This window comes from Jaculus jaculus, chromosome 17, assembly GCF_020740685.1.
Source record: "Jaculus jaculus isolate mJacJac1 chromosome 17, mJacJac1.mat.Y.cur, whole genome shotgun sequence".
In the NCBI taxonomy this organism is placed as follows: Eukaryota; Metazoa; Chordata; class Mammalia; order Rodentia; family Dipodidae; genus Jaculus; species Jaculus jaculus.
Window position 1 is genome coordinate 53,285,207 of NC_059118.1, and position 19,118 is coordinate 53,304,324.

At 46.1% G+C, this 19,118-nt stretch overlaps 1 protein-coding gene and 1 long non-coding RNA gene across 10 annotated transcripts in view; one reads left to right on the forward strand and one right to left on the reverse strand.

The window, feature by feature from the left end:
* Positions 1-1,569: 1,569 nt before the first annotated feature.
* Positions 1,570-7,851, reverse strand: LOC123455556. Of its 2 annotated transcripts, none has more exons than XR_006633982.1 (2): positions 7,795-7,851; positions 1,570-7,536 (listed from the first exon to the last, which is right to left on the reverse strand). It is a non-coding gene; the product is annotated as an uncharacterized LOC123455556 (long non-coding RNA). The 2 variants fall into 2 exon arrangements; XR_006633981.1 differs by lacking the exon at positions 7,795-7,851 and adding an exon at positions 7,640-7,774.
* Atxn1 (ataxin 1) overlaps positions 7,639-19,118 on the forward strand; it is a 467,297-nt gene continuing 455,817 nt past the window's right edge. For 3 of the 8 annotated variants that reach the window (XM_045136590.1, XM_045136597.1, XM_045136596.1), the window contains exons 1-2: positions 8,153-8,332; positions 17,229-17,350. The gene's annotated coding sequence lies outside the window, so the exon portion shown is untranslated. Of the gene's footprint in view, positions 7,704-8,152; positions 8,333-8,515; positions 8,537-16,024; positions 16,160-17,228; positions 17,351-19,118 lie in introns of those variants that run through there. The other 5 variants (XM_045136593.1, XM_045136598.1, XM_045136591.1 and 2 more) reach the window with 4 other exon arrangements.

Consider the following 19,118-nt stretch of genomic DNA (forward strand, 5'->3'; position numbering starts at 1 on the left):
CATTATTCCCCTGTGGCAGAAGGTACGTGTGTCAGGAGCTAATATTTTGTGTCTGGGTGACAGACATGAAGCAGATTCAGGGTCTCTAGAAGGACTCCCCCACCCCTCCCACCTCAGCTCCACAGTTAAACTTTGTAGAGGCCTCAAGGGGAAAAGATTCTGCAAATATCAAACTGCCGGACGATCCTCCCTGAAATCCTGACAAGGGCAGTTTCCTTGGTCAACTGTAGTTATTTATGTCAAAAAGCAAAGTTTGCCAATGCATTTTTCTCTTAAGTCTTTCTCTTTGGGGGAAAACTTAGTAAATGCCTCATAAAATTATGTTCTTAAACTCTGACCCTCATTTGGATCAACTTGTCCTGGCCAATATTTACTCAAGAAAAATAAAGTAGCTAAGAGAGCTTAAAGCCATGTGTTCTAACGTCATGAAGTTACAGTGGTAAAGAACTTCTCGGATGTTTGTTTCCGCAGCTCATCGTGGCCTGTGTCCTCTTTGGGAAGCTCGCTAAACTGAACACGTGTCAGCCAGCAACTGTCACTACCTTAAGTTCAAACAATGGTGGCGACTGGCTTTGACTTTAATTTAGAAAGTGTATTTCTTTTAAGGAAACAAAATGCCAAGTAATGAAATGCTTTAAATAGATTTCTAAAGGTCCCAGCCAATACCAAGCAAAGTTCAAGTTTCTCACTGTAAGCTTTAAAAATGTTGGTTTTCTTTCATATAAGAAAAGCTATATTCACTAGATGATTGTTACAAATTATGCTACTTTTTAGGCCTCATACTCAATCTTGGCTGTAGGGTTGGAAACTTATCTTATTAAGGATGAAAACTTATTTGTCTTGCTTGCAAAATAATAATAGTTAAAAATCATCTCATTTCCTTTAGAAACCTCCCATTACACTAAATATATTATGCATGGGAAAATATTAGTATTTGATGGCCTTGATATGTTAAGCAGAAAATTATCCAATTTTCATTATCAACGTCTAACACTGCCTGACCCTAGAAGGTATCAGCCCCAAACCATTTAGCCACAAATAGTACAACCTCAAGCCAGCTTTTGCTTTCCAACACATAGCACAGACAGAGTGATCAAACCCCTGAGCACCCCTCCCCAAAACCGAGTCACAGGTGAGCCCGACAAAATTTGGCTTTACAGGTTCACAGCGGATCCTCCAGTGAGATTGTGCCTTCACAGATGGGTGACCCTCAGAGGTCATTAAAATGGGCAGCAAAGTCCAAGTCCCATGGAGTAAGAAGCCATGCTGCAAGGTATCCAGTTGTCAGCTTTGTAGAACTAATGCTAACGTCTCTCCAGCCTTGTTCTCTCGACCAGTGCAAGTTATTGAAAATATCACCCGGAGGAGCTTTCAGTGTAGTTTGGTGGACGAACGTACTTGTCTAGCAAGCCGAGGCCACTGGTTTGATTCCCAGCAGGGAAAATATGTGTGTGGGGGGGGTGTGGGGGTAAATGTTTATGTGAGTATGGGTGCGTATATGATATAGTCATTGCACATGTATAATAATGAGTTTTATAATAGTTACAAAGTACAAAGAAACAAGTAAAATGAATTTGAACAATATATTTAATCAATATAGAAATTATTGTGGTAGTTTCTCACATATATATGCACACATACATACACACACATACATACACACATATGCATTTGTAGCATTAAACCCAGATAGGGCAACAAACACAAGACAATAGCATGAATGCACTGCAGTCTAGTTTTGGTGAGCCAATGGGTTTACTGGCAAACTTAGAAGGCATTTGCATCACCCCAAACGCAGGCATTGGGAACAACTTGCAGCTGAGGCTGCTCTGGCGCACAGTCTCTCCCCAGCACAGTCTCTCCCCAGCGTTACCCACTGCTTCCCTAACCCTGGGGAGAGGCCTTGGGCCCTTGGAAGTTGCAGCTTTCATAGCCAAGTTCACTTTCTAAGTCTCCTCAGGCTCCCTCCAGGAATGTTTCAATTCAGAGCAAATTGCTACACAACAATGTTTAACTAAGTCCTTAAAAATAGATGTGTAATTCAACCATGCAGCACACCTCAGTTTGGGCCAATTTTCAAGTGCTCAAAGGCTGCACTAGCTCATACCTGAACTCAAGTTCTCTTTTCATAGTGCAGACTTGTTTAGTCAAACGGATAGACTGTTAAGTCATGACTGTTGGTGGATGTTTCAATGTGACGATTTTCATTCCATTCTCCATTATCTACTTATCTTAGTAGTGTGGGGGATGGGAGCAACTGCCTGTGCTCACATCACCCACCAGCACTCCCAAGCCTCATGCCACTCTTGTTGGTGATGTCATTTTATGACGTCATGTACTTTGGTAGCCGATCAAGACAGACCATTCAGAAGCTCAGCTTGAAGCTGCACAGAGCCTGGGAACTTTACCTAGGGTGTGGCCTGCTGATATCAGAGCCTGTTGGGAGTTACTTTCACTCTTCATTTTCAGTTGTTTTTCTGTCCTACTTTATTTCTCTCCAGCTTTACTTGGGAGTACAAGCTGTGGAAAGTGTATTTGTTTTGCAAGCACTACGCCTGCTCAGATTTTACAATGACATACATAGGATTAGAGCCTGCTTGTGATAGCATGGCTAGAGGTCTGTCAGTATTTCCATTAAAAATTCATACTTTTCAGGAGTTACGACACAGCCATAACAAATTGTTCCAGGCAGAAACTTGGCAAGTCATTCTTCACTGTGGGAGGAAATACTTTTTTAACAATATGAAAAAGATAAAAATAAACAAATGTTTACCATTCCAATGTACAATCTTTGATAGGGAGGGCATTCAGATAAAACACATATTGTACCTTGTTTTATGAATTTGGGAGGCTAATCTTATCTTTTAAGTCAAATCTGGCTTAAGAGTTACACAGTTGTCTTCCTGCCTCCCAGATTTTCCAGGATTCTAGTATTTCAAGTTCATATTTGGAGCTCTGCTTGATATGCCTGGAGACACTGGAGCAGGAAGCCAAGAACCTTGGTGCTTCATCATGGTAAAAGTTAGTATTTTTTAAAAGGTCAAGTTTGTTGTATGTTGGAACCCTGGCAGACTGAGGGATTTTACTCATTTCATATCCTCAGGGCCTATTTCTTGTAGATGCTACATAAATAGCTGCCAATGAATGAGAGGACATAATAAACAACTTGAGATATTTGGTCTTTCTTTTCTTTTCTGTTTTTTGAAACAAGGTCTTATTTAGTCCAGGCTGCCTCTGACCTCTTGATTCTGCCTCCTCCTAAGTGCTGGGACGGTAGGTGTTCAGGTTCATGCCTGTGGCTCTATTCTTGCTATTTTTATTTTTATTTTATTTTCAGGGGTGTGTGAATGCCAGAGCACATGTGTGGAGGTCAGAGAACAACTTTTGGGCTAGTCATCTCCTCTAATCTTGTTTGAGGAAGGTCTCTGGTTAGTTAGGCTCCCATTTGCTGAGATGTTTGTCTGTTTGCTTCTAGGAAATTCTCCTGTCTCCACATCTCAATACAGGCATGCTGGGATTATAGGAGCCACACCATAGCTACCAGTTTCCCCCCCCCTTCAAATATGGGTTTAGGGATCAGAACACAGATATTAAAGTTTGCTTGGCAACACCCTGGGGTTCCATTCTTACTATGTCACTAAAATACTCACTTATCAGCCGGATATGGTGGTCCATGCCTGCCATCTGATCATCCCTAAGGTTCAGGTAGGAGGATGGGAATTTCAGGGCTACATAGTGAGTTCCAGATCAGCCTAGGGTATGCATATACATATATATACACATATATATTAGATCCATTCTTGATACATACATACTCACTTACTAAATATCCATTATTTGGCAACTCTGAAAAACTTTTAAAAGTGCATAAAAAGGAACATGCTGCTAGATACTTACGCTCTATAATTTCCTGAACTCATAGACAGCTCAAAGGCTCAACGCTATTATGAAAGCCTGTGCCGCCCTATCGCTTTTTTTGAGGGCTGGCTTTTGCCAAGCATCCTAGCAACCTTAGGGAGTATTTGAGAACACACTAGAGAAGAACTTGAAAAGCATGGAATGCTATATAAATATAATGGGGACATCAGTCACCACTGTGGCAAGCAGTAGAAAGAGACGCATACTGGAAGAACAGCAAACCATGAACATATTTTAACAACATGTCTGACTCTGAATGAATATACTTAATGTAGTGGTGGATAAACTGACGACCTTTGTAGGTATGCAGAGGTTATTCTTGGAGAGGCAGGATTCTGTAGATGTTTGTCTTAAGTTCTTACTAGAGAAGAGCTAAGGCATCTTTTCCAAGTGGGATTTCTGGAGTGCACTTTCAATCAAGAATGCATGCTAGAACTTGAAATAAGTGCGTTCTTCATTTTATATTATTTACAACCTGTTCAATTATTCAGTTGCTATAATCTGGTAAGCAGTGTGTGTTTGCTTTTTGGCTTGTTTTGTTCTGAATGACATAACAGGCTACTTCCCATGAAAACACAGCCCAGAATTTCAAATCTGTGATGATGTGCACGGACGTACTCAGTGCTCTGGCGCTCCCTCTGCTGCCTGCAAGGAAACAGTCCTGCTCAAGACCCCAGTATGCGCCTCGGCAGTTTTGCGTTTGGCAGAGATAGTGAAGATTTGTGCACAAACCAGGGCACTTCTGAAATGCAGAGCTGATGTCTACCCCATCATCCTTTGCGTGGGAGGGGTAGCTCTGGGACCCCCATTGGATCCCAAAATCTCAGGAGGCTCCTCTAGTGCACAATGACATAGTATGTGCGTGTAACCTGCATACTTTAAATAGCATCGAGCTTACTCATGATACCTACTGTAGTGTAAATGATCTGTAAATATTTAGGGAATGATGACAAGGAAAAAGTCTAGACATGTTCAACACAGACTCATGTTTTCAGATATTTTCCACCCGTAGTTGGTTGAGTCCCAGGATGTAGAAATCTGACTATAACGTGACATTTTCTCACTGGAAAGCTTAAGTCACTGAAATAATAAAAAAAATCCACAGTGAAACTCGTTCTGCGCCTGTGGCCACACGCATGGTGGCACTCTGCAGGAGAGACTCTCAGGCTGGGATGCTTTCGTGAACCAGTGGGAACCAGTTCAGAGGTAAATCCTGATGGCAAAAGTCCAGGTAGAACCTTTGACTGGAGTCCAAGTGTCCCTAGATGGTGGTGCTGCTACTGGGAAACCTATGTTTTAGAAGTACCAAGTCTTCTGGCCTGATACATATTTGCTGGTCCATTTTAAACTTTCAAAAGTAAAGACAGGCCAGGCATGGAGGCCCATGCCTTTAATTCCAGCACTCCAGCACTCTGGGAGGCAGAAGTAGGTGGATCACTATAAGTTCAAGGCCAGCCTGAGACTACAGATCAGCCTGGGCTAGAATGAGGCCCTACCTGGAAAAATGAAAAGAATAAATAAATAAAAAAGGAAAAATAAGAAAGAAACAATGAAAGGTAAATACAGGACCCAAATTGTAAAGGAAATAGAGAGTACTAACATTATTTTCTGTATTTTTAAACCATCCAAGGCTAGGAGTATGGCTCAGCAGGCCTTAGTTCAATTTTTTTTCATTTCAAAGCTTAACTTGGCCTTCCTTGTTTGAACATAAGATCAAATTTATGAGCAGAGTTTTTGTGCTACCTAATTGCCTGCCAGCATCCTGAAAGATCTGTTTTCACCGAGCTTTCACTTGCTAGGGAAGTTTTGTTTTTAAAGAGCCAAGGCTATTACCTGTAATTGTTTACTTAACATTCTGTGCTCTGGAAACAAAACATTTCAGTTACTCAAGGTGAGGAAACCGCTTCCTGGGTGTCACAGCTAGGTTGGACCTTGCAGGACGAAAGGATGAATTGCAGATTTTAGTGAGAGTTTATGGCTTTCATCTTAATGGCTATGAGAGTAAATGACACATTTCTTATTGTTTTTAACTGTGCACAATATACATTTAGCTCCCCTGGGGGCCATTTAAGTCAATTGATTAAGCTTAAGCTGAATTATGTATTTTAATGCGTTTAAGATTGCTCAAGTAACACAAATGAACTGTGCCAATGCGATAATTCTAATATTAGCTTCCCCCCTGAAAACCCGCTAAATGTAATAAATATGTCTAAAAATAGAGTGGAGGTGGATTGGGCAGTTTGCAGATTATGAGTTGGAATAAAAACATCTCACTTACGCCAAAAACATGGCAACCAATATTTTCTGTTATAAAAATATTTTAGATGAATTTAGTTTTTTTTTTAATGGAAGCTGTCTAAAACTGCAGTGAAGAGCGTAAGCTCTGTGTTGACTCCAAGGCCAGCAGGAATAGTACCTGCGGAAAGCAGCATCCGTCTTTGCTGGTGCAATCAGCCTGCTTGTGAGCCTTCTAGAAGTTGGCTCTGCCACGTAAGGGCGAAAGACATCACTGGTTAAGCTGTGAACTATTAACCTTCACCTTCCCACGAAAACAAAACCCGCCAGAGCCTCCACAGGGAACTAAAGTCAGCCGTCCACTAGGGGCTGTAAGGAGACCAACAATGTTCCACACCCCGAGTTTGAAACCTAACAACCACTGATTTTTAAGTGAATAGCAACAGAAAAAAAAAAAAAAGTTGTAGGGGGAAACAAAGCAAAATGATAGTAGTTTTGCTATTTATGCAGTTATGGATGTGTGGATGCCATTTCAAAATGGGAAAGCAGGTATCAATCCGGGGACTCTACGCCTTCCTCCTAGCATCACTTATTATTATTAAATTTTAATTCATTTTGAAGTGCACTGGCTCCACCACACAGTTGTTTCAAAGCTGACACATCTCTCTTGGTGATTCTGTCTCCTGCTTTGGTTGGTGACTTAACTGTTAGGTCATAAGTAAACGGAGCCAAAAGGTCTCTCAAATCCAGCTTGCAGTCAATAGGGGCGGCTTCCAGAGAGCAGCCAAGGGATCAGGTTTCTAGACACTGAGTTCTAAGCACCTGAAGGAGGTCAAATGCTGCCCCGACACCTACTGGTCTTCCAGAATTCTCTGCAGCGCCCAGCACCGCGCCCAGCGCGACCCCGGCAGGGATGCGCAGCTCTCCCTCCAGGTGCCACACCTGTTATGGGCGCTCCCCTTGGCCGAGGGCTCCTGCGCCCCGAGCCCGGGCCAGGCAGGGGTGCAGGGGGAAGTTCCTTGGCCGTGAGCTCCGGAGAATTGCCCCTGAACGCGGCGTCCTCGTCCCCTGCACCGGTTACCTCACTTCCGATGAAATGAATGATCCCGAATTAGCCGCGAGAGGAGCGGGGAGCGCGCGGGTCGCCGGTCCAGGCCTCGGCCGAGGAGTTCAAAGCCCAGAGCAGATTTCCGGAGCTGCGGAAATAGAAAGGAGGGTCGCGAGGTCGCTGGCTTTCCCCCGCAGGAAAGGTGAGGATGCGTGGGCTGACGGCAGGGACCACGGAAACTTTGCCGAGTTGCACGCCGAAGCGGTCCCCGCGCCTGGGCTCCGGATCGCCGGGCTGGAGCGATGGCCCCCCGCGAGCCCCGAAGCTTCTGGGCGCTGCGGGGACCAAGGACATTTTAGGATTAGAATCGGCCCGCTTCCCCGCCCTCCCCCCACCACCCCGGAGCATTTCGCTGGCTCCGAGCTATGCCCGACTTACATTCAGGGAGTCCCCCGGGTGGCCCGGGCGGTACCCGGCCGTGGCCGCGTCCCCCTCCGCGTAGGTAGGTGCAGGGACCCGGGGAGGCGCGCGAGCGCCGAGCGGTCACCGCTCGTATTACCTCATCGCCCCAACTCCCCGCCCCTTTCTCAAACCTGGAAGGCACGGTTCCCTCCGGCCCGGGTCCCTGGTCGCCGGCGGCGGTCGGGGACGGGCGCAGGCCTCCCTCGGGGGTTGGGCGGGGGCCCGAGGGTTACGGGCGCGGGCCGGCCGCCGCACCGCGCGCTCGCCGGGCCGCCCGCCAGAGGGTGCCCCCACCCCCCACGAAGTCGGGTCCTGGAGCTGCGGCGGCGGCAGCCAACTGCTCCATATTTGGCTTCTATTACACATTTACATACTGGAGCGAGCGGGCGAGCGAGCGCGAGAGAGCGCGAGGGAGGGCGGGCGGGCGGAGGGAGGAGGGAGGGGAGGGGAGCGGGAGGAGGAGGAGGAGGAGGAGGAGGCGAGAGCAGAGTATACCGCAGACATCATTTCTACTACAGTGGCGGAGCCGTACAGGACCTGTTTCACTGCAGGGGGATCCAAAACAAGCCCCGTGGAGCAGCAGCTAGAGCGACAGCAGCCGCAAGACATTGTTTCTCTCCCCCTGTCCCCCCCCTCCCCACGCAACCCCAGATCCATTTACACTTTACAGTAAGTGGCTATTTTTTTTCCTTCTCTGATTCTTTCTCTCCCCCTCCCCCATCCTCTTCTTCCCTTATTTAGATAACGCCCCCCCCCCGCCCCATCCGCTCTCTCCCGAGAGGGGCAAAAGCAACATCCAGCATACAAACCCCCAATGCCAAGGGCTGCACGGGAAACAGCTGGAAGAGGAGCGAAGGAAATCGACGCGTCGTGGTGTGTGTGTGTGCGTGCGTGTGTGTGTGTGTGTGTATACATACAACCGTCCCCGGCTCCTGCCTCCCGGGGTGCAGAAGCAGCCGGCACGAGTCTGCCAGGGGCAGGGTGGGCGCCTGCCCGGAGAGGGGGCGCGCCCGGGCGGGCGGGGGGCGCGGGCGGAGAGAGCGGCGGCGGCGCCCCTCTCCGGCGGCTGCTGGTCCGGCGGCGAGCGCCGAGAGCCTTGTCCTCCTCCCTCCGGGTGTCGCGGGGGGAGGCGGCGGCCGAGGGTCGCGTTGCCCTCTTCTCTCCTTTCCACTCCTCCCCGGAGGGGGGCGGTGAGAGCCGACCGGGACGCGGGGGAGGCCCGGGCTTCCCCACCGGTGGTCGCCTGGCATGGGTGCCCCGAGGCGGGGGGGGGGGTCTCCACGCGGAGGCCGGCCTCCGGGTGTGCGTACGGTAGCCGGGCGGGATGGGGACAGCGCGGTTCCCCCCCCTCCATCTCCCGGGCCGGCCGGGACTTTGCGCGCTACCGGGTGCCGGCGGAGGGCGCCGGGGGAAGGGGCGTGCGGGGTGCTCAGTGCGCGGCCGGAGCGTTGGGGACGGGCCCTGGCAGTCGCCGCCACCGCCGCCCTGTTGGTGCGGCCGCTTCCTGATCAAGTGCAGCGGCTCCCGGAGCCCGCGAGCGCCCCAGCCCGGACCGGCGTCCCCACCAGCGCCCGCGGCCGGAGCCGAAGAGTGGCGGCGGGCGCTGCCCTGCGCCGGGAGTGCACGGCTGCGCGGCGGCTGGGAGGGTGAATGAAGCCAGGAGGAGGGGAAGGAGGCGGCGGCGGCGGAGGAGGAGGCGCTGCGGGGATTGGGATGCGCCCTGGAGCCCCGCGGCTCGCTCACTCCGGGCCGGCCGGAGACTCTGCCACTCCCCGGGCGGCTGCCGCCGCCGCCGCCTCCTACGTGGTTCCAGCCCTGCGCGCCGGCCGGTCCCGCAGGGGGCAGGGAAGGGGCCGGACGGGCGGAGCGAGAGGTGAGGCGGTGTCGGAGCGCGGCGGGAGCGCGTGAGTGTGAGTGCGTGTGTGCGCGCGTGTGTGCGCCCGCGCGCGCCGGGCGGGGGCCGAGGGCAGCCCATGGCGAGGGGCCTCTCGCTGGCCACTTGGCCGGCTTGGCAGCGCCTGGACCTCTCCTTAAACTCCGTGGCTGGTGTGCTTTCATTTTATTTCCGACCACGTAGGGGACTGAGTGGAAGCGGTGAAACAATTCAGGCTTTCCAGGGAGGTTGAGCAAGAACCTGTGTGTGTGTGTGTGTGTGTGTGTGTGTGTGTGTAAGGCTGTAGGGTGGTGATCTAGTCTTTGCCAGAAAACAACCCCCGCTAAAGGAAATCAGTTTCTAACACCCTGCGGTTCAGTTCGACCCAGCGATTGCCCCGTTTTGTTTTGCTTTCTTGATGTAAAATCCTACAGATAAGAGGGTAATATAAATACTTGGGAAGGTTGGGAAATTGCTGAAGAGTAGTAAGGGTGGAAAAAAAAAGCCAGTCGGAAGCTGGTTATATAATGCGCGATGTGGCTACCAAGAAAGGCAAGCTATTTTTATTTTGTTTACCGTATGGTGTGCAGTAGGGACTCCTCCAGAGTGGTTCTGTCCCCAAAGAGATTTCTTAGCTTCCCCGAGAGATCCTCAGGACACAGTTAGTGAAATTAGAGGACCCTGTGCCACCCACAGAGTAAAATCCTCAGGGTGGCATTCTCTCTGCTCACTCTGGGCACGCAGGGCAATGTGTGTATAAGTTCTCCTCGAGCAGTCTGGTAGTCACACCTCAATGACATTTGTGTTTTATTATGCGGACTCTTCTTAATATTCAAACATCATCGTGTTAGATCCCACCCAGCAGGGGGTAGCTGCTTGGTGGCTATTTTTAGGCATGGCTAGTTTTCCAGTAAGTTAGCTAAACCGTTTTTGTTTGGCTTTCTGAGGAAGCCCAGGTTAAGCTCACCCACTGGTTGGTGGGTGGGTGAGGCAGTGAATGTAGTTTGTACTTGAGCTTTTTCCTAGGGATTGAAACTTGTGCTTGAGGAAGCCACGAACGAACGAGAGAGGAGGAATTTGTACGCATGAACTCTTGGGAGGGGATTGCACCATAACAGTTGATGCTGTGGCATTTAATCTCCTCTGATTGCCCTCTAAGTGGGCAGGCATCAGTCCGTATTTTAGCAGCTCTGCAAATACATGGGCTTAGATGGACCTTGCACGTAAAGCAGAGGTTGAAGGGCTCCAGGAACCTCTGTCTGCCTGCCCTTCTCATCATGCAGATCCGTGTCAGTGGTGTTAGTTTTCTGTGCGCTTACTCCAGCCCTGATCACTCATGTAATTAGATCAGGCTGCCATGGCAACAGACAGTGTTCCTCTTCCATTCAGGTGGGTTTGCCTGAACTACTTCCAGGGTTTTATGCACAGTATTCATGCTGCCCAAGCCAGGCGAGGCTTCACTATTTCAGCTGCACCTTTTGGCCATTTTGAACAGGCGACACTGAATGAGGTTGCTAGCTCCTCAACTTTCCGAAAGGGAGCCTACTTAGGAGCCGTTCTTACTGGATGCAGTGTGTAAAGGCATCTCCCCAGACAGTGGAAGGAGCCTGACAGCCACACTCCTGTTTATTGAGAACGGATCAACAAGTATTTGATACTTGCTAGAAACCTTTTCAGAGGTTACTAAAGCAGCATTTCTTTTGCAGTCTGGAGCCTGTGGCCTTGCACACACTCTTAACCCTTTCTAGTATGAAAAAAGAACACACTCTCTTTTGGAGTGGTATTGCAGGTAGTGATGGCTGGCTTGCCAGAGGGCTTACTTGGAGGAAGGAACTTACTTGGGAAGTCTTATCTCCACTGTCACGTTCTGAAACTAGGCAGCCGTCATTGTAAAAACTGGTACTGGCAGCTTGTAGACATGCTGAATGCATTCATTCTTCATTTGGATCTGTTGACCATGATCTCCGATGCTTTTTATAGTAATTTCAAATATTTGAACAGTTAAGCAAGAGCTGAGGTAGCCTATAGCTCGTGGAGGGGCAAGACATGTAGCTTTTCCACAGTAAACAACTTGTTCTGTATTTTGGGATGTAACTTACTGAACACTTGGAGAGCAGAATTCTTGCGTCTCGGGTGAAGCCTGCTAGGGCCAGGAAATAAGATGGTAGAAATGGTCATAGAAAAACACCCTTAGATACCACACCTCTGTACTGGTCAGGTAGTCTAAATAGTGACTGTGATGCTTGAACGGAACAATAACAGATAAGCATAGTGCCAGCATTTAGTTGTGACCTTGCCAGTCAGTTTACAGCTTTTTGACCCAGTAACTAAACGGGTTAAAAAGGAAAAATCCACCCCCGAGAGCCTGGTGTGGTAGCGCACACCTTTAATTCCAGCACTTGGGAGGTAGAAGTAGGAGGATCACTGTGAGTTTGAGGCCACCCTGAGACTACACAGTCAATTCCAGGTTAGCCTGAGCTAGAGTGAGTCCCTACCTCAGAAAAAATAAAAAACAAAAAAACAAAACAAACAAACAAAAAACACAAATCCACCCCCGAGGGGCCAGCTTTGTGAGCTACTCCCCTCCCCTCCCCTCCTAGGGAGTTTATGAGTTTGCGCAGGTTACTGAGTTTGAGTTTATGTGGTTAGTACCTTCTTTGTGGCCTGGTTAGATGAAGCATTTCTGTGGTTAAAATGAGCTATTATTTCTGAGAGGTAAATACATGAGAATCAAGGATATAAAATAAAGCACAGAAGTTTAAGTTTTTCATGTGCCTTGAAGCCCTTTCTGTATTGTATTTTGCAACAGAAAGAAAATTGTGTTACTCACAATAAAATGTAAGCCATGTTATTTTTCAATGGACAAATAAATCCTTACTAAAATAAGTGTGTGAAATGTTTGTATGTGATTGGGGACTGGGAAAGACATCATTTTTTTTTTTTTTCCTCTGTAGATTTTGTTTTAAAAGGGTTAGGCAAACAGACTGTTACTTTGTTGGAAATATTGTAACAAGACTTCAAGCCTCTCAGTTGGCTTTTTAGAGACAGATAAATGAGATGACATATCAAATGGCTGAAGACAGCCAAAACTTTGAATATACCTTGCTCAGTAGTCCTAGGAAAGGCCAGTGAGAAAATGTTATTAAATAGTTGAATCAACACTTCTCTGGCCCCTGTTTTTCTTTTTTTTTCTTTTTTAATATTAGTGCAGAAGAATTCAAGGACTTAAATTCTTCTGTACAGTGTTGGGCCTTTGTTTTCTTTTACGTCCTGAAATGTCAAGGGGATTGCACTCCTGTATATATCCTGAAGGACAGGTTGCAGTAACTACTAGACTGTAACCATTAGCTTTTCTTCCCAAGAGAAGTTAGTCAATAAAACACAGAACCCGTGTATTTAGTTCAGTGTGGAATTGAATGTTAATTCTTTGAACTGAGTTACCTGAACGCAACCCACAGACTCTGAAGTCCTTTCTTAGGCTAAGGTGGCATCGCCCAAGATGCCTGTCATTTTTAGAGGGTGATAGATTGCCATACATGGCTGTTATTTACAAAATAACACACAAGTCTGAGTGACTGGCTTCCTTAGGAGATTTAGGCCTTCCCAACTTAATTGCCATGAAGAACAGACCCAGTTCCCATCACATGTCCAAAGTTACTTGAGCAGACCCTTCTTAATTTGTTACATGTATTTTAACCAGCAAATGATAGAAATCCTCATAAATGTAACAGTTCCTTTCCTAAGCCTTATGTATAGCCCTTCTTCTGGTTTTGTTTAGCATATGAATGTTTGAGTCATCAATAATATTATTCATTGAATTTAGTCCCACTGAACTTAATAACATAAATTTACTTAATTTTCTGTAAGAAGGAATATCATGATGTATATATGGTGCTGGCTTTACATAATTAAAATAATATTGGCTGGAAGTGATAAAGTTGAATTGAGGTTTAAAAAATATAACTTAAAATTATAAAAGTAGTATGAGGGAGTTTAGTAATTTCTCTTTATTTTTGGAGATGGCATTTTTGTTTTTCCCTTTATAATTACATTTATGCATGTTAATATATCTTTATCTGCATGGTGGCATGTTCTGTAATCCTCGTACATTCAAACCTTTCAGGAGAATGTTCTCTATCTAGAGCGTGCATTGCTACCATCCCACATGAACTGAACATCCTTAGAGTTCCTGCAGACAAAGAAGCAGACGCATTATATGTCGTTTGGCACACTGTATGTTAGCAGACATGTTTCACTGATTTTTCTATAACATTCAATGCATCCCATTTATGAAGTAATGAAAATGTATTAATTACCATCATGTAAGCAGAATTGTCTCCTACTTTTCTGAAAACTCATCACGGTGTAATCTGAAGTTGAGTCTTAGGGGGGGACATAGTTTCCCCTGACTGTGCTGTTCTGATTTTGGCTGAGAAGAATTTGTCCCTTTTCCACTGGAGGTGCCCTTTGACATGACAGGTTCAGAGGGATTTATTTCTCAGGTATTTTTAGTGATAATTATATCTGCGAACATGTAAACACTATGCTTCTAATATGAAAAAGAGAATACTTTTTTCTTGTCATTCTTGTTTATGAGACACATTCTCTTACTGTGCCCTTAGCTCTGGTCCTGACTCCTATGGTGTCTGTTGGTTTTTGTACACTATCACATTTTTTTGATATCATTTGAACTGTCTTTCTTGGTAACTTTCCACTATTAATAGTGTCATGTTTCTTTGCTGTGCTGTTGAAATATTCAAGATTCCATTTTTAGTGTGTGCTGCTGTATAGAACACCCTGTAGTTTATTTTCTCATGTACTATTGGTATGTCTGCAGCGAGTTCACGCTGCCTTGTGCTCATTCTCCTGTTTCTTCCTTCTTTTTTTTTTTTTTTTTTAAATGTTGTTTATTTTTATTTATTTATTTGAGAGTGGCAGAGAGAGAGAGAGAAAGAAAGAGGCAGAGAGAGAGAGGAGAGTGGGCGCACCAGGGCTGCTTAGCCACTGCAGACGAACTCCAGATGCATGTGCCCCCTTGTGCATGTGGCTAAAGTGGGCCTCGAACCGGGGTCCTTAGGCTTCACAGGCAAGCGCTTAACCGCTAAGCCATCTCTCCAGCCCTGTTTCTTCCTACTACAAGTAAGTCCCTCTTTGGTACTCGGGTTAGGGTGGCAGTGCAAGCTCTTTTGAAATAAGAAAGCATGCCAATGCTAGCGTAAATTAATCTTTTACAGCATTTGCATCATATTTGACTGTTCTGTGCACTTCAGCAGAGGGGGAGGAGACTGTAATTTGGACTCTATAAAACCTTATCTGCCAAGTGAAGTGTAAATAGAGCTGTGTACACACACATCTGTATACAAGCGAATTCCCTCCCAGCCGAGTGCTCTTGGAGTGCTGTCTGCCAGCCTACAGTACCTGCAGCCTCCTGGAAAGTGATTATCAAGTATTTTTGAAGCTTCATTGGAGACATTACCAGATAAAAATCAATACTTCCCCTCCCCTTTTAAGGAAATGCTGTGTAAGATTAAAAAGATTCTTGTGAGCTGCTATTTAACTTTGCCACTGTGTGTAACTCAATAGCCGTCTTGGTGGGAAGGCTGTCTAGTTAGGATTTGAAGGCCACCAGAGCCTGCTTCTGCCTGCCCCCCCTCTCTGTGCACACGGGTCACACACGGGGAACCAGAGACTAAAAGCTGCTGTTTTGTAGAGCATTCCCAGGCACGCCGTAGATGCTTACATCAGTGCTCTCTGCATGGATTCGTTAGAAGGAAGAATACTTTGGCTACTATTCATTACTTTGAAAAGGGCTGGAATGAAATGGAAGTTATTTTCCTTTCCAGCTGGGCTGTGCTCTTAAAAACAGTGAGTGTGGATGGATGAAAATAATTATGACTACTGAGAGGAGTTGCCATGTTCCCAAGGATAACTGGCTTACTTACCTGTTTACAGATTACTCATGTCGGAGATCATATTCATAGCTCCAGAATACTTTCTTCCTGACACCCAATATAATTCCGGGCCTTCTCTTTCCTACTGTTACCTGGCGTGAGCTTAGGAAACCCGAACTAAATTTAAAATCCGCCTAAACACATACGCAGCTCAGCTCCAGCGAGCAAACTGAAAATCAGTTCAGCCTTACTAGTTTGGGGTTTCTTCTAGATAATGGAATATCACCAGGTTTTAAGTGTGTAATTTTTGAGAACTATATTATTTATTTGTTAGAGAAAGAGAGAGAGAGAGAGAGAGACAGACACAGAGGGGAGGGAAGGAGAGAGTGAGAGAGGAAAAGAAATAGAGAAAAGAATAGTGTCCTAAGGCCTCTTGCTACTGAAGGAACTCCAGACACGTGTCACTTTGTGACTTTGTATGTGGCTTTATGTGGATACTGGGAAATTAAACCCAGGCCCAGCAGGCTTTGCAAGTAAGTGCTTTTAACAGCGTAGACATCTTCTCAGTCAGCCTTCTTATTTTTATTTTTCGAGGTAGGCTTTTAAATGTGTAATTTTAATGGAAGGGCCAAAATGGCATGTCTGCAGATCAAGTCTTCAACTTCTTCCATTCCTGTGCATACATCTTCACGGAAAACTACTATTATACAAGCACCAAACTCTGATGCAAAGGTATATGGATGATTCATGTATTTCTCCTTTTGTCCATGTGGTCACACAGCCACATCACATTGTGGATAACTTCGATTTGACTCTTGGAACAAAAGGAATATATGCATTGACTAATTAAATTATTTGGAGTTTAAGAGAAAGTCTAGTGAATATGTACCAACTTTTTTTTCCCCCATCTTGCACCTCGTGTGGTGGTGCATGTCTGGAATCCCAGCATTTTGGGAGGGGGTAAGAGGCGAGAGAATCAGGAGTTTAAGGTCATCTCCAGCAATATAAGGAGTTGAAAGTCAGCTGGGCTACATGAGACATTGTCTTGAAACACCAAAAAAGAATAATAATGAAGTTTTTTTTTTTTTTTTTTTTTTACTGCATTTGATTTTTTTTTTCTATCCATTGAAATAGAAGCTGATTCTTTTGTACTCATTGGACTACTATACTAATATCTGTGTTCTTTTTAGGATTTTTTCCCTCCCATCTCTCTCTTTATTGTTTCAAGGTAGGGTCTCACTTTAGCCCAGGGACCTCACTCTGTATTCTCAGGCTGGCCTCCAAATCACGGTGATCCTCCTACCTCTGCCTCCCAAGTGCTGGGATTAAAGGCGTGCGCCACCATGCCTGACTAGAATTTTCTCTTAAATTGCATGTGGACATATGATAGTGTATGCTGGATTAAAATTAGGCTTTGGCCCACTTGCTATTTAGTTCATGACCATTTCATTTCCAGTTGGTATTATTCGTGATTATCAGCATGTATTTATGTACTAGATGCTTGTCTGGAATTACTGGAGAAAAGGGTGGCAAGGGCAGGTTCATGCGAGCAGACCAAGCTTCATAGGACTGAAAAGATCAATGGTCTGTATTTTGTTTTGTTGATTTCCCTCTGAGACCTGTGAATAAACACAGATCTCCTTTGGAACTGGCGTGCATGTGTGTGACTCTAAAGAAAGAAACTAAGAACTTCGATGCTCTTAAAACATGTACTTTAGTGCATAGACTCTTAAGGTGCACTTCTTTTTTAAAAGCAGTTTCTTTCTTTCTTTTTTTTTCCTCTTGGATTTCCCCCGCTGAGCTCTGGACTTCTGTAGGAGCATCTTGCGGCAAGTCAACAGGGTGGCCCGTTCAAGCTGCAGATTGCCTGTCTTCCTTGCTCAGCAGCCTCCTTCTCCACGGGGTCTCTGCATAGTCGGCCAGGTGAGAGCTTTGCTTCAGGATGTCTTCCAACTGCCGAAGAAGTCTGACCCGGCAGAATTGCTTCCCAGCCATACATTTTGTTGACTGTTGAATATAATTTTCTTTGCATGATGTAGTCTGTGATAAATAGCTCAACCCGTGTGTGTGTGTGTGTGTGTGTGGTGTATTTTCTGAGTGTGGATATGTGTGGCCCGTGGGCATGCATGGGGAGGACGGAGGAGAACATCCGCTATTGCTCTTCCCCTTTCTGCCTTGAGAGTGTCTCACTGAAACTGGAGCTGCTGTTTTGGTCAGACTGGCTGGCCTTCGAGTGCCAGCGATTTTCCGGGGTCTAGCTCCCTCAGGACTGCAGCTGCAGGCATGTGGAGCCACGCCTCGATTTTTAGTTAGGTGCTGGGATCAAACTAAGGTTCTCATGTTTGCTGCTACAAGTGTGCTTATCTGCTGAGCTGTGGCCCCAGCCTCTAGATTTTTTAAAATTTGGATTAAAGCACCTATATTTTTTTTCTCTTGGGTTCATGAAGAAATATGCACATCTGACTTTGTGGTGATTGATGGTTGCTGCTTGGAGCTAAAGCCTAATTATCATTTTTTCCTTATGGTTGTGAAACATGTGATTTTACCAGATACCCCAAGTCTCAATTGCACGTGTAAGGTTTTCACTGGAGTGTTATACTTGTGTATGGAAAGAGAGAGCTGTGTTTGGTCAGTGGCAACCAGTAGTTCCTGAGTCCTGAGCTGCTTTGTGTCTGTTTGGATTTTACAACTTCCTGATTTCTTCATGTACAGTAAATTTTTTCTGGCGTGGAGAGTCATGCAAGCAAAGATTGGTGACTCATGATTCTTTATTAAGGAGAAGACGAGAGGCCACTGGCCTTGAGTGAAATCAAGAGAGAATGGGAGTCAGTTGGGACTTGGGGCAGGGGAGGGCTTGGGAATGTTGCTCTGCACAACCAAGGGCCCGGGAGACATAGTGAGTTCCTGGATAGCTAGGATACAGAGTGAGACCCTGTCTCAAAAATAAACAAATAAACAAATAAAGAAATCATTAAATAAGAAGAAAGAGAGAGGCTGGAGAGACAGCTTAGCTATTGAAAGAACTTGTAAATCCTGATGGCCAGAGAGAAGGACTGGAGAAATGGCTCAGCTGTTAAAGGCACTTGTTTGCAAAACCTGATGGTCGGGTTCAATTCCCTAGAACTCATGTGAAGACATATACACAAAGTGGCATATGTGTCTGGAGTTGGCAGTTTCAACAGGTCTTGACTTGCCCCCTCCCCTCCCCTCCCCTCCCCTCCCCTCCCCTCCCCTCCCCTCCCCTCCCCTCCCCTCCCCTCCCCTCCTTCCCTTCTTCCTCTCTCTCTCTCTTCACAAATTATTAAAATTAAATAAATAGGGCTGGAGAGATGGCTTTGCGGTTAAAGCTCTTGCCTGTGAAACCTAAACCCAGGTTTGATTCCCCACTACCCACATAAGCCAGATACACAAGGTGACATGTGTGTCTGGAGTTCAGTTACAGTGGCTAGAGGCCCTGGCACATCTATTCTCTCTTTCTCTCTCTCTGCCTCTTTCTCAAATAGATAAATAAAATATTTAAAAAAAATATCTGAGCAAGGTGGCTTATGCCTTTAATCTCAGTACTTGGGAGTTAGAAGTAGGAGGGTAGAAGTGAGTTCGGGGCCAGCCTGAGACTACATAGTGAAGTCCAGGTCAGCCAGGGCTAGAGAGACACCCTGCTTCAAAAGATAAAATAAATAAAAACACTCGA